The sequence below is a fragment of the Myotis daubentonii genome, chromosome 11, assembly GCF_963259705.1.
Source record: "Myotis daubentonii chromosome 11, mMyoDau2.1, whole genome shotgun sequence".
Lineage (NCBI taxonomy): Eukaryota > Metazoa > Chordata > Mammalia > Chiroptera > Vespertilionidae > Myotis > Myotis daubentonii.
In genome coordinates, this window is record NC_081850.1 from 8,663,833 (window position 1) to 8,677,084 (window position 13,252).

General features: G+C 38.4%; 1 protein-coding gene across 6 annotated transcripts in view; it reads right to left on the bottom strand.

The window, feature by feature from the left end:
* The window catches only part of ZNF169 (zinc finger protein 169), a 62,681-nt gene that overhangs the window by 36,731 nt on the left and 12,698 nt on the right, over window positions 1–13,252 (bottom strand). The gene's annotated exons all lie outside the window — the stretch shown is intronic.

The window sequence follows — 13,252 nt, forward strand, 5'->3', positions numbered from 1 at the left end:
ATGCGGTCGAAGTACTAAGGTGAATTGACATGTTTGTAATTTTCTTAAAATGTAAAGCCTTCAACAAGTTAATAGCAGAGGCAGGAAGGGAGAGAAAGGGAGTGTGAGCTGGAGTGTACAAGCACTCTTATGGAATTAAAGGAAGATGAGGAGACATCGATAATGTAAGGTGAGGACCTTTGTTTAGACTTCTTTTAAAAATATTTTTCCATTGATCCTTAGAGAGAATGGATGGGAGGGACCAGAGAGGGAGAAACATCTACTTTTGTGAGGGAGACACATTGACTGGTTGCCTCACTCACGCGCCCCAACCAGAGCCAGGGATTGAACCGACAACTGAGGTACATACTCTTGACCAGGAATTGAACTTGTGACACTTCTGTCTGAAGACCAATGCTCTAACCAATGTGCCAAATTGGCTAGGGAAATGTTTAGACATTTTTGAGGCAATCATGGGAATCTGAACACTGACTAGATATTAGATGGCATTAAGTAATCAGTATTAATTTTATTAGACTTAGGATAAGAATGGGCTATGCCCACTGTCTCTCCACCTCTCACTAGGAGGGAGGCCTGTCCCATGTGGGATACTATTGCCCATCCCCTTCTGAAGAGCCTAAGCGACCAAACGACTGAACGACCGGTCCACCAGTTGCTATGACACATGCTCAATGCAGGAGATGCCTCCTGGTGGTCAGTGCATTCCCACAGCCAACCTCCTGTGATCCCTCCCTCCAGCCGGCCAACCTCCCACTGCCCACCCAGGGGGAGGGACCATGGGAGATTAGCCAGCCGGCTCCCTGATCAGCCCTGATTTCTGGCCAGGCCGAAGTACCACACCTGTGCATGAATTTGTGCACCGGGCCTCTAGTGCTTAAATAAAGAGTGCAAAGTCTACAGTTAACATCATATTTAATTATGAGAAACTTGATGCTGTCCTGCTAAGATCAGAAACAAGACTAGGATGTCTGCTCTCAGCACTCCTATTCAATATCACACTAGAATTCCTAATGTAAGAAGACAAAAAAAGACAAAAAAAAGGAAATAAAAGATACACAGATTGGGAAAGAAGAGATAAAATTGCCTTTGTCTGCAGATGACGAGATGTCTATGTAGAAAATCCCAAAGAAATTTCTGGAACAAATGATTACATCAATACTGAGAATACAAGGTTAATAAACAGTCAACTGCTCTCCTACGTACCAGCCATCAACAAATGGAATGTGAAATTAAAACCACTAGACATTTCTATTAGCTTCCAAGAAAGTGAAATACTTAGGTATAAATCTTTTCAAAAAATTGTATGAGATTTAGATGAGGAAAACTACAGAACTCTGCTGAAAGAAACCAAAGATGATCTAAATAAATGGAAAAGGACAGTCCACATCATGGAAAAAGAGACTCGGTATTAAGATGTCAGCTCTTCCCACTTGGTCTATACACATTCAACAAAACCATCATCAAAATCCCAGCAACCAGGAGAAGGAAGATGGCGGCGATATAGGCATACGCGTCCCAGGTCGTCTCCCAGAGCAGATGGAGTAAGCAGCTGAAACTAATAACACCCACCCCAAACTGGCGAAGCTACTCAGCTGGTGAGACGGTTTGCGGCCAGGAAGGGCAGAGTTCCCCTGGAAAGTGCCTGGTACGTGGTGCCTTGTTGTGTTGTATTTTGTGCCTTTAAATCAACGCAGCAGATCCAAGCAACAGCAGCTTCCTGAGCACCACACCCTCTGTCTGAGGAACAGCAGCTGTACGTGAAACCTCCCCGCACCAGCCAGAAGAGTCACCACAGCTGTGAACAGCACCCACCAGAGGAGCTGCTGCCAACTGAGGACAGCGGCTACGGCAACCGCCCGAAGAGCAACTACAGCCCAAGGAGTCACTGCCACCCAGGGAGCAGCCACTGAATGACTCAACGTCTAGATATGTAGGTGAGATCAAACATGGGTAGACAAAGAAACACCCAAAGGAAAGAAAAAGAGGACTCGCCAGAAAACCAGCTAAATGATATAGAGGCATGCAACATGACAGAAAAAGAATTCAGAATAAGGGTCCTAGAGTGCATAAACCGGACGGAGGAAAAAGTCAACAAGTTATGCAAGAATCTAGAAGAAACCGATGAAAAAGTCAACTACCTATGCAAGAAGCAAGAAGAAACAGATGAAAAAATCAATAACATATGGAAGAAGCTACAAGAAACAGATGAAAAAATCAACAACTTAAGTAAGACCCAAGAAGAAATGAAGAGTGATATAGCTGCAATAAAAAACACCATTGAAAGTATCAATAGTAGACTAGGAGAAGCGGAGGACCGAATTAGTGAATTAGAAGACAAGGAAGCAAAACACCCCCAAACTGTACAGCAATTGGAGAAAAAAATTAAAAGACAGGAAGAGAGCCTAAGGGAGCTTTGGGACAACATGAAACGAAACAACATACGAATAATAGGGGTGCTAGAACAACAGAAAGATGAACACGGATTAGAAAACCTACTCGAAGAAATAATATCAGAAAACTTCCCTGAGGTGGGGAAGAAAAAGTCACACAAGCCCAGAGAGTCCCAAACAAGGTGAACCCAAAAAGACCCACACCAAGACACATAATAATTACCATGGCAAATGTTCAGGACAAAGAGAGAATGTTACAGCTTCAAGAGAGAGACGGAAAGTTACATACAAGGGATCTCCCATTAGATTGTCAAATGATTTCTCAACAGAAACACATCAGGCCAGAAAAGAATGGACGGAAATTTACAAAGTGATGCAAAGGAAAGGACTGAATCCAAGAATACCCTATCCAGCAAGGCTATCATTCAAAATTGAAGGGGAAATAAGAATCTTCACAGACAAAAAAAGGCTAAGGGAGTTTATCACCATCAAGCCAGCAATACAAGAAATGCTAAAGGGACTGGTGTAAAAAAAAAGAAAAAGCTCAGAAAGAAAACAGCCACACAAAAAAAGAAATGGCTACAAACAAGTACCTTTCAATAATAACTTTAAACGTAAACGGACTAAATGCTCCAACCAAAAGACATCGAGTGGCTGAATGGATAAAAAAACATGACCCATACATCTGCTGTCTACAAGAGACCCACCTCATTAGAAGGGACTCACACAGACTGAAAGTGAAGGGATGGAAAAATATCTTTCAGGCAAATGGAAAGGAAAAGAAAGCTGGGGTAGCAATACTAATATCGGACAAAATAGACCTCAAAGTGAAGGCCATAACAAGAGATAAGGAAGGCCACTTCATAATACTAAAGGGATCAATATAACAAGAAGATGTAACTCTGGTAAACATATATGCACCCAATGTAGGAGCACCCAAATTCATAAAAGAACTCCTGGAAGATATCAAAGGAGAGATTGACAACAATACAATCATAGTAGGGGACTTTAATACACCACTGACATCACTGGATAAGTCCTCTAGACAAACAATCAGCAAAGATACAGCAATCCTAAATGACTCACTAGATCAGATGGACTTAATAGACATCTTCAGAACGCTTCACTCCAAAGCCACGGAATATACATTCCACTCTGATGCTCATGGGACATATTCAAAAATAGACCACATATTGGGTCACAAGCAGTCTCCCCTAATTCAAGAAGATTGAAATCATAAAAAGCATCTTCTCAGACCACGATGGCATAATATTAGAAATAAACTACAATAAAAACAACCCCAAATACTCAAACACTTGGAAGCTGAATAGCATGTTATTAAATATTGATTGGGTTAACAATGAGATCAAAGAAGAAATCAAAAACATCCTACACTCTAATGACAATGAAAACACAACAATCCAAAACCTACGGGACACAATGAGAGCAGTCCTGAGAGGGAAGTTTATAGATCTACAGGCCTATCTCAAAAAACAAGAAAAAATGGTAGTAAATCATCTAACTCTACAACTCAAAGAATTAGAAAGAGAGCAACAAGAAAACCCCAGAGTGAGCAGAAGGAAGGAGATAATAAAGATTAGAGCAGAAATAAATGACATAGAGACCAAAAAAACAATACAGAAAATCAATGAAACCAAGAGCTGGTTCTTTGAAAGGATAAACAAAATTGACAAACCCCTAGCCAGACTCACCAAGAGGCAAAGAGAGAGGACCCAAATAAACAAAATCAGAAACGATAGAGGCGAAATAACAACAGACCCCACAGAAATACAAATGATTGTTAAAAAATACTATGGACAGCTCTACTCCAACAAACTAGACAACCTGGAGGAAATGGACAAATTCCTAGAAAAATACAACATTCCAAAACTCAATCAGGAAGAATCCAAAAATCTCAATAGGACAATAACTATGGAAGAAATTGAAGCAGTCATCAAAAAGCTTCCAGCAAACAAAAGCCCAGGACCAGATGGCTTCACAGGGGAGTTTTTCCAAACATTCAAGGAAGAACTAAAACCTATCCTCCTCAGACTACTACAAAAAATCCAAGAGGAAGGAACACTTCCAAGCTCATTCTATGAAGCCAGCATCACCCTCATACCAAAACCAGGTAAAGACAACACAATGAAAGAGAATTATAGGTCAATATCCCTCATGAACATAGATGCCAAAATCCTCAACAAAATCTTAGCAAATCGGATCCAGCAGTACATCAGAAAGATCATACACCATGACCAAGTAGGATTTATCCCAGGAATGCAAGGATGGTGCAATATCCGCAAATCAATAAACGTGATACATCACATAAACAAATTGAAAGAAAAAAACCACATGGTCATATCAATTGATGCAGAAAAAGCATTTGACAAAATCCAACACCCATTTTTGATAAAAACTCTCAGCAAGGTGGGAGTAGAAGGATCATACCTCAACATAATAAAAGCCATATATGACAGGCCCACAGCCAACATCATACTCAATGGACAAAAACTAACACCATTTCCCCTAAGAACAGGAACAAGACAGGGATGCCCCCTCTCACCACTCCTGTTCAACATAGTACTGGAAGTGTTAGCCATTGCAATTCGGCAAGAAGAAGAAATAAAAGGCATCCAAATTGGAAAAGAGGAAGTAAAACTGTCCTTATTTGCAGACGACATGATATTATACATACAAAACCCTAGAGATTCCATCAAAAAGCTACTAGACTTAATACATGAATTTGGCAATGTAGCAGGATACAAAATTAACCCCAAGAAATCTGAGGCATTTCTATACACCAATAGTGAACTTTCAGAAAGAGAGATTATAAAAACAATCCCGTTTACCATTGCACCAAAAAAATTAAGCTACCTAGGAATAAACTTAACTAAAGAGGTAAAAGACCTCTACTCAGAAAACTACAGGACGTTGAAAAAAGACATAGAGGAAGACATAAACAGATGGAAGAACATACCGTGTTCATGGATTGGTAGAATCAACATCATTAAAATGTCCATACTACCCAAAGCAATCTATAAATTCAACGCACTTCCCATTAAAATACCAACGGCATACTTCAGAGATCTAGAACGAACTCTCCAAAAATTCATCTGGAATAAAAAAAGACCCCGAATAGCTGCAGCAATCCTGAAAAAGAACAAAGTAGGTGGGATCTCAATACCAGATATCAAGTTGTATTACAAAGCCACTGTTCTCAAAACTGCCTGGTACTGGCACAAGAATAGGCATATAGATCAATGGAATAGAATAGAGACCCCAGAAATCGGCCCGAACCAATATGCTCAATTAATATTTGACAAAGGAGGCAAGAACATACAATGGAGCCAAGATAGTCTCTTCAATAAATGGTGCTGGGAAAATTGGACAGATATATGCAAGAAAATGAAACTAGACCACCAACTTACACCATACACAAAAATAAACTCAAAATGGATACAGGACTTAAATGTACGACAGGAAACCATAAAAATTCTAGAAGAATCCAAAGGCAACAAAATCTCAGACATATGCCGAAGCAATTTCTTCACTGATACAGCTCCTAGGGCACTTGAAACTAAAGAAAAAATGAACAAATGGGACTACATCAAAATAAAAAGCTTCTGCACAGCAAAAGAAACCATCAACAAAACAACGAGAAAACCCACTGTGTGGGAAAACATATTTGCCAATGACATATCTGATAAGGGCCTAATCTCCAAAATTTATAGGGAACTCATACAACTTAACAAAAGAAAGATAAACAATCCAATCAAAAAATGGGCAAAGGACCTAAATAGACACCTTTCAAAAGAGGACATCCAGAAAGCCAAGAGACATATGAAAACATGCTTAAAGTCACTAATCATCCGAGAGATGCAAATCAAAACAGCAATGAGGTACCATCTCACACCTGTCAGACTGGCTATCATCAACAAAGCAACAAACGACAAGTGCTGGAGAGGATGTGGAGAAAAAGGAACACTTGTGCACTGCTGGTGGGAATGCAGACTGGTGCAGCCACTATGGAAGACAGTATGGAGTTTCCTTAAAAAACTGAAAATGGAACTCCCATTTGACCCTGTGATCCCACTTCTGGAATATATCCCAAGAAACCAGAAACACCAATCAGAAAGGACATATGCACCCCTATGTTCATAGCAGCACAATTCACCATAGCTAAGATCTGGAAACAGCCTAAGTGCCCATTAGTAGATGAATGGATTAGAAAACTGTGGTACATCTACACGATGGAATACTATGCTGCTGTAAAAAGGAAGGAACTCTTACCATTTGCAACGTCATGGATGGAACTGGAGAGCATTATGCTAAGTGAAATAAGCCAGTCAATAAAGGAAAAATACCACATGATCTCACTCATTCATGGACAATAGAGACCATTATAAACTTTTGAACAATAATAGATACAGAGGCAGAGCTGCCTCAAACAGATTGTCAAACCGCAGCAGGAAGGCCAGGGAGGGTTGGGGGGCAGGAGGTAGGGGGGTAAGAGATCAACTAAAGGACTTGTATGCATGCATATAAGCATAACCAATGGACATAAGACACGGGGTGATAGGGGAGGCTAGGGGACTGTCTAGGGCGGGGGGATAAAATGGATACATATGTAATACCCTTTGTAATACTTTAAGCAATAAAAAAAATAACAAATGGTAGTAAATCATCTAACTCTACAACTCAAAGAATTAGAAAGAGAGCAACAAGAAAACCCCAGAGTGAGCAGAAGGAAGGAGATAATAAAGATTAGAGCAGAAATAAATGACATAGAGACCAAAAAAACAATACAGAAAATCAATGAAACCAAGAGCTGGTTCTTTGAAAGGATAAACAAAATTGACAAACCCCTAGCCAGACTCACCAAGAGGCAAAGAGAGAGGACCCAAATAAACAAAATCAGAAACGATAGAGGCGAAATAACAACAGACCCCACAGAAATACAAATGATTCTTAAAAAACACTATGGACAGCTCTACTCCAACAAACTAGACAACCTGGAGGAAATGGACAAATTCCTAGAAAAATACAACATTCCAAAACTCAATCAGGAAGAATCCAAAAATCTCAATAGGACAATAACTATGGAAGAAATTGAAGCAGTCATCAAAAAGCTTCCATCAAACAAAAGCCCAGGACCAGATGGCTTCACAGGGGAGTTTTACCAAACATTCAAGGAAGAACTAAAACCTATCCTCCTCAGACTACTACAAAAAATCCAAGAGGAAGGAACACTTCCAAGCTCATTCTATGAAGCCAGCATCACCCTCATACCAAAACCAGGTAAAGACAACACAATGAAAGAGAATTATAGGTCAATATCTCTCATGAACATAGATGCCAAAATCCTCAACAAAATCTTAGCAAATCGGATCCAGCAGTACATCAGAAAGATCATACACCATGACCAAGTAGGATTTATCCCAGGAATGCAAGGATGGTGCAATATCCGCAAATCAATAAACGTGATACATCACATAAACAAATTGAAAGAAAAAAACCACATGGTCATATCAATTGATGCAGAAAAAGCATTTGACAAAATCCAACACCCATTTTTGATAAAAACTCTCAGCAAGGCGGGAGTAGAAGGATAATACCTCAACATAATAAAAGCCATATATGACAACCCCACAGCCAACATCATGCTCAATGGACAAAAACTAACACCATTTCCCCTAAGAACAGGAACAAGACAGGGATGCCCCCTCTCACCACTCCTGTTCAACATAGTACTGGAAGTGTTAGCCATTGCAATTAGGCAAGAAGAAGAAATAAAAGGCATCCAAATTGGAAAAGAGGTAGTAAAACTGTCCTTATTTGCAGATGACATGATATTATACATACAAAACCCTAGAGACTCCATCAAAAAGCTACTAGACTTAATACATGAATTTGGCAATGTAGCAGGATACAAAATTAACCCCAAGAAATCTGAGGCATTTCTATACACCAATAGTGAACTTTCAGAAAGAGAGATTATAAAAACAATCCCATTCACCATCGCACCAAAAAAATTAAGCTACCTAGGAATAAACTTAACTAAAGAGGTAAAAGACCTCTACTCAGAAAACTACAGGACGTTGAAAAAAGACATAGAGGAAGACATAAACAGATGGAAGTACATACCGTGTTCATGGATTGGTAGAATCAACATCATTAAAATGTCCATACTACCCAAAGCAATCTATAAATTCAACGCACTTCCCATTAAAATACCAACGGCATACTTCACAGATCTAGAACGAACTCTCCAAAAATTCATCTGGAATAAAAATAGACCCCGAATAGCTGCAGCAATCCTGAGAAAGAAAAAAGTAGGTGGGATCTCAATACCAGATATCAAGATGTATTACAAAGCCACTGTTCTCAAAACTGCCTGGTACTGGCACAAGAACAGGCATATAGGTCAATGGAATAGAATAGAGAGCCCAGAAATCGGCCCGAACCAATATGCTCAATTAATATTTGACAAAGGAGGCAAGAACATACAATGGAGCCAAGATAGTCTCTTCAATAAATGGTGCTGGGAAAATTGGACAGATATATGCAAGAAAATGAAACTAGATCACCAACTTACACCATACACAAAAATAAACTCAAAATGGATAAAGGATTTAACTGTACGACAGGAAACCATAAAAAATTCTAGAAGAAGCCAAAGGCAACAAAATCTCAGACATATGCCGAAGCAATTTCTTCACTGATACAGCTCCTAGGGCACTTGAAACTAAAGAAAAAATGAACAAATGGGACTACATCAAAATAAAAAGCTTCTGCACAGCAAAAGAAACCATCAACAAAACAACGAGAAAACCCACTGCGTGGGAAAACATATTTGCCCATTTCATACCTGATAAGGGCCTAATCTCCAAAATTTATAGGGAACTCATACAACATAACAAAAAGAAGATAAACAATCCAATCAAAAAATGGGCAAAGGATCTAAATAGACACCTTTCAAAAGAGGACATTCAGAAAGCCAAGAGACATATGAAAACATGCTCAAAGTCACTAATCATCCAAGAGATGCAAATCAAAACAACAATGAGGTACCATCTCACACCTGTGAGAATGGCTATCATCAACAAATCAACAAACGACAAGTGCTGGAGAGGATGTGGAGAAGAAGGAACACTTGTGCACTGCTGGTAGGAATGCAGACTGGTGCAGCCACTATGGAGTTTCCTCAAAAAACTAAAAATGGAATTCCCATATGACCCTGTGATCCCACTTCTAGGAATCTATCCCAAGAAACCAGAAACAACAATCAGAAAGGATATATGCACCCATATGTTCATAGCAGCACAATTCACCATAGCTAGAATCTGGAAACAGCCTAAGTGCCCATTAGTAGATGAATGGATTAGAAAACTGTGGTACATCTACACGATGGAATACTATGCTGCTGTAAAAAAGAAGGAACTCTTACCATTTGCAACAGCATGGATGGAACTGGAGAGCATTATGCTAAGTGAAATAAGCCAGTCAATGAAGGAAAAATACCACATGATCTCACTCATTCATGGATAATAGAGACCATTATAAACTTTTGAACAATAATAGATACAGAGGCAGAGCAGCCTCAAACAGATTGTCAAACTGCAGCGGGAAGGCCGGGGAGGCGTGGGGGGCAGGAGGGAGGGCGTAAGAGATCAACCAAAGGACTTGTATGCATGCATATAAGCATAACCAATGGACATAAGACACTGGGGAGTAGGGGAGGCCAGGGGATTGTCAAGGGCGGGAGGAAAAAAGGGACACATATGTAATACCCTTTGTAAGACTGTAAGCAATAAAATAAAATAAAAATAAATCATTGTTCTCAAAAAAAAAAAAGAAAATCCCAGCAACTTACTTTGAGTAGATTAATAAAATGGTTCTACTAGTAAACATTATATAGAAAGGCCAACACAATACTGAAGAAAAACAAAAGCAGAAGACTGGCATAACTGGATGTCACAACTGACTATAACGCCACGGCAAAAATATATATATATTGGTAGTTAAAAAATAGTCATGGGGGTGTAAGTTTAGCATTTTGCAATACTATGGTGCCAAGTGGGTACTGGAATATCAAGGGGACCACTCTGTAAAGTATATGATTGTCTAACCACTATACTGTACACTTATAACTAATACAAAAGAATACTGTAAGTAAACTGTAATTGAAAAAATTTTAAAACAGATAAAATAATAAATGGAATAAAATGATGAACACAGAAATAGACCCACACAGATAGAGTCAACTGATCTTTGACAAAGGAGCAAAGGAAATTCAATGGAGAAAGAATTGTCTTCTCCATAAATGGTAGTACTGGAATAACTGAACATTCACATGCCAAATAATAAATAAATAAATAAGAAATAAGAATCTAGATACAGATCTTATACCTTTCACAAAAATTAACTCAGAATGGATCACAAACCTAAAGATAAAATGTGAAACAATAACTCGTAGAAGATAACATGGGAGAAAATCTATGTGACCTTGGGATTAGGACACCAAATCTATAGGACACCAAAAGCACAATCCATGAAAGAAAAAAATTGGTAAGTTGGATTCTGTTAAGATTAAAACCTTTTGCTCTGTAAGATACTGGTAAGAAAATAAAAAGTCAAACCATAGAGTAGGAGAAAATGCCTGAAGAAAAAAATGACTGAGTGAAAAAGAGAAAATAATCATAATTAGAGTTAAGAAACTCACTACTATACTTCTCAGTAAATGAAAAAACAAACTGACAGTAAATAGTAAGGAAACAGGTTTGAAAACACTATCAAGCAGTATTGATCTTATTTAAATTTATAGAACACTAAACCCAAGTGCAGAAGTACACGCAGACTCTTCACAAGGTAAGTGACATTCTGAGGCATATAAAACAAGTCACCAGTTTCAAAGGACTACACTTAAAGAGTATGTTCTTTGCCCAAGACAGAATAAAGTGGAAATCAGTAACAGTGAGATATCTAGAAAGACCTCCATAATTAGAAATTAAGCAATACTGGTCTAAAAGAGATATGGATGAAAACAAACATTCCAAGGGACATGAAGAAATGTTATGAACTGAATGATTCTAATAAATACATGTCAAAACATATCACAACTAACCACATTTGTGGCATGGAGTTATGGGCTGTAGTGTGTCCCCTATCAAATTCATATGTAAAAGCCCTCATCCCCCAGTACTATAGAATATGACTGTATTTAGCCATAGGTTGTTTAAAGAGGTAATTAAGTTAAAATGACATTATTAAGGTGGGCCTTAATCCAATATACTGGTATCCTTATAAGAATTTGAACAGAGATTTCCAAAGAGAAGATGATGTAAACACAGGGAGAAAGCCATCTATAAGCCAAAGAAAGGCTTCAAAAGAAACCAACATTGATAAAACCTTGATTTTTAACTTCTAGCCTCCAGAATTCTGAGAAAATAAATTTCTGCTATTTAAACCACCCCATCTGTGGTGCTTTGTTATGGCAGTTCTAGCAAACTAATACAACAGCTGAAGCTGTTCTTAAAGGGAAAGTGATATCCTTAAATGAATGCACCAGAAAAGGAGAAATTTTTTAATTAAAAAAAAAATTAGCTCACACCTTTTTTAAAAGAAATAAATACCCAAGGATATTTTTTCCATTGATTTCTAGAGAGAGTAGAAGGGAGGGAGGAGGGGAGGAGAGAGACAGAAACATTGACATGAGAGAGATACATTGATTTGTTGCCTCCCACACATGGCCCTACTGGGGCTGGGGAACCTGCAACCGAGGTATGTGCCCTTGAGTGCCTTTGACCAACACTAACCACTGAGCAAACAGGCCAGAACCAGCTCATACCTTTTAAGAAACTAGGAACGAAGACAAAACTTTAGTAAGAAGATAATAAGTAATAAACAGGAAAAATTAATGGAATGGTCAATAACACCAAAAGCACAAATAGGCAAATGAGGCTAAGCTTAAAAACTTCTGTGCAGCAAAAGAAACAACACAGTGGAAAGGTATAGTACAGGACGGGTCAAAATAGATGCAAGCCATATACCATATACGGGGTCAATATCCAGAATATTAAAAGCACTTCTACAACTCATTAACCAAAAAAAATAATAATAATAACCTGACTAAAAATGGGCAAACTACTTGAATAAACATTTCTCCAAAGGAGAGATACAAATGGTCAATAGTGCATGAAAAGATGCTAAACATCATAAATTATCAGAAAAATGCAAATCAAAATCACAATAAGACAATCTCTAGCCCAATAGGAGTGACTCTGTGGTTGAGCTTCAACCTATGAACCAGGAAATCATGGTTAGATTCCCAGTCAGCATCCCCAATGGGGGATGTGCAGAAGACAGCCCATCATTGATTCTCTCCTATCATTGATATTTCTATATATCTCTCCCTCTCACTTCCTCTCTGAAATCAATAAAAATATATATATTTTAAAAAAGATACCATCTCTACCTGTTAGAATGGCCATTACACACACACACACACACACACACACACACACTCACACACATATGCACACACACACTCATACATATAAAATAAGTTTTACAAAGAGTTTGGGGAAAAACCCTACTCTACTGTTGGTACAATTGTAAAATGGTGCAGCCACTATGGAAAACAGTAGAGAGGGAGGTTGCTCAATAAATTAACAATAGAAGTATGATACATTAATCCCACTTCTGGATATATACCCAAAGAAATTAAAAAACGGAATCTTGAAGAGATATTTACGTACACATGTTAGCCAAGGTGTGGAGGCAACCTGAATGTCTATCAACGGGTGAATGGATAAAGAAAATGAAAAAACATAAAATGAATATTAGTCATTCAGCCTTAGAAA